We start from the raw sequence: 2,709 nt of genomic DNA, 5'->3' as shown, positions 1-2,709 counted from the left end.
GAGATAACTGCCAAGATATAATTGTATATAGCTAATGATAGATATAAATATTTTAAAATGCTATTTGGAGCCAGGTTTTACATGCTTAATTTCTCGATTTTTTTTTTCTTTTTTTCTTTTCTTTTATTTTTTGATAGATCTTGCTCTGTCACCCAGGCTGGAGTGCAGTGGCATAATCTCGAGTCACTGCAACTTCCACTGCCCGGGTTCAAGCAATTTTCCTGCTTAACCTCCCGAGTAGCTGGGACTACAGGCATGCGCCACCATGCCCAGATAATTTTTGTATTTTTAGTAGAGACAGGGTTTCACCATGTTGGCCAGGATGGTCTCGAATTCCTGACTTCAAGTGGTCCAACCACCTCTGCCTCCCAAAGTGTTGGGTTTACAGGCATGAGCCACTGCGCCTTGCCTACATGCTTAATTTCTTTTTTTAAACCAAAAAACATTTTTTCATTTCAAAAAGTATTTAGAACACATGAAACAAGGCAACATTTATTCTTTTTTCTCATCTTCTGGTATGGGATCTGTTGGTGGCTCCTCCACTGTTGTGCTGTTGCTCTCTGAGCCAGTGTTACTATCACTGGTTCCTTCCTGTGCCATACTGTTGACCCCCTCCTGCCACTCTCCTTGTCCTCAGGAGTGGACGTGTCTTCTTCACCATTCTGTTGGCTCTCTGTCATTTCTTCAAGGTGTGTCTCCTCTGTCTCCATTGGAATGTTGTCATCTTTCTTCTCCTTGCCTTTGTTGGCTGCTTGTTATTCCTCAGGAAGGATGTTGCTCTGACTGCACTCAGCTTGCTCTGCTGCCTCCTTCTCCCTTTCCTCCTGCCCTTTGCGGGCCTGTTCCTCTGCCTGTGCAATCTCAGGTGCAATTTTCTCCATATCCACTTCTACTTTCAGATGGCACAATCTTTTAAGTTCATTGTTAAGTGAATCTGTGCTTTCCAGGAATTTCCTCTGCTTCTCCTGGTGTCGTTCCTCTATTTGAAGAAGTTCAGTTTCTAGTTTTCGCTGATGAACCATTAAGGACTGGACCTGTCGTTTGAGGACCTGCATTCTAGCTGCTGTGACAACTGACCGAATGTCTGCCACCACACTCCCACTAAGGATTTCACTGATGAGGAGGTGGTTTCTCTGGAAATGGGTAGTGGCTGTATGCTTCATTGAAAAGCCATCATCATAATCATCTGGATCTTCAGTAGGCTGAATCCTCATGTATGGTTCTCCTTTCTCCAAGCGAGACTGTCTCTGTCCACTTTCTCCCTCTAAAGCAGCTTCTGCACGACTTTTTGCATTTATGTAAGCAAAGTACACGGGGAAATTATGATAGGCCTTCATAGATTCATTGTACTCTATCTTTTCTGCTTTGTATTCATTTAAATATTCTTGTTTTTTATCAGTGAGATCTTGCCACATGCCATCAATAATCTAGCGAATCTCCCACAACTTTAGGTCAGGGTTGGAAGACTTTATTTGGTCTCAGACCTTTCTGCTGCACCTCATGTAGGGCAACAGCAGCTTATCTCGTGGCTTCCAGGGTTTTGGAATTGTAATAGCAGAGGATGCCCCGTGACCCAGCTGTTGGTGGGCGGGTTTCCCACCAGCCTGTAGTTGCTGTCTGCGAGCTGACTGTATGGATTGTATCCCACAAACCCTGGTGTGCTGGGCATTTGTGTTGCAGGAGCTGGGGTGGGAGGTGGGGCATAAGATGGTCTTTTTGACATTTTGGAAGATTAAGTTCTCAGTTCCTTAAGAATGAATCTGAGACACCGTGGGCAGAAAAAGCACCTGCAGCTCCAGCTTCACTTCCCTTTACATGCTTAATTTCTAGGCAGACCCTTTAAAAAAAAAAAGGTAATACAAATGTAAATTTACTCTCAGTCCATGAATCCTGGTGATTAATGCAGTCTGAATTTGTGAGATCTTACTGTGTTTTTGAAAGGTGAAGCCAGCTGGGCTTCTGGGTCGGGTGGGGACTTGGAGAACTTTTCTGTCTAGCTAAAGGATTGTAAACACACCACTCAGCGCTCTGTGTCTAGCTAAAGGTTTGTAAATGCACCAATTAGCACTTTGTAAAAACACACCAATCAGCGCTCTGTGTCCAGCTAAAGGTTTGTAAACGCCAATCAGCACTGTGTAAAAACGCACCAATCAGCACTCTGTCTAGCTAAAGGTTTGTAAATGCACCAGTCAGCACTCTGTAAAAATGGACCGATCAGCACTCTGTAAAATGGACCACTCTGCACTCTGTAAAATGGACCATGAGCAGGATGTGCGCGGGGCCATATAAGGGAATAAAAGCTGTGCACCCTAGCCAGCTGTTGTGACCCACTCGGGTGTCCTTCCACGCTGTGGAAGCTTTGTTTTTTCGCTCTTCACAATAAATCTTGCTGTTGCTCACTCTTTGGGTTCGTGCTACTATTATGAGCTGTAACAATAATTGCGAAGGTCTGCAGCTTTACTCCTGAAGTCAGCGAGACCACCAACCTACCGGGAGGAACAAGCAACTCCACACGCGCTCCCTTTAAGAGCTGTATCACTCACTGTGAAGGTCTGCGGCTTCATTCTTGAAGTCAGCGAGACCGCGAACCCACCACGAGGAACAAACAACTCTGGATGCACCACCTTTAAGAGCTGTAACACTCACTGCGAAGGTCTGCGGCTTTACTCCTGAAGTCCGCAAGACCACGAACCCACCAGAAGGAAGAAA

At 45.1% G+C, this 2,709-nt stretch overlaps 1 pseudogene; it reads right to left on the bottom strand.

Moving 5' to 3' along the window:
* Window positions 1-492: 492 nt before the first annotated feature.
* LOC134759837 (SWI/SNF-related matrix-associated actin-dependent regulator of chromatin subfamily E member 1-like) lies at window positions 493-1,723 on the bottom strand (annotated as a pseudogene).
* Window positions 1,724-2,709: the final 986 nt, after the last annotated feature.

Source organism: Pongo abelii, chromosome 14 (assembly GCF_028885655.2).
Source record: "Pongo abelii isolate AG06213 chromosome 14, NHGRI_mPonAbe1-v2.0_pri, whole genome shotgun sequence".
NCBI lineage: Eukaryota > Metazoa > Chordata > Mammalia > Primates > Hominidae > Pongo > Pongo abelii.
This window is presented reverse-complemented; position numbering and strand designations above follow the sequence as displayed.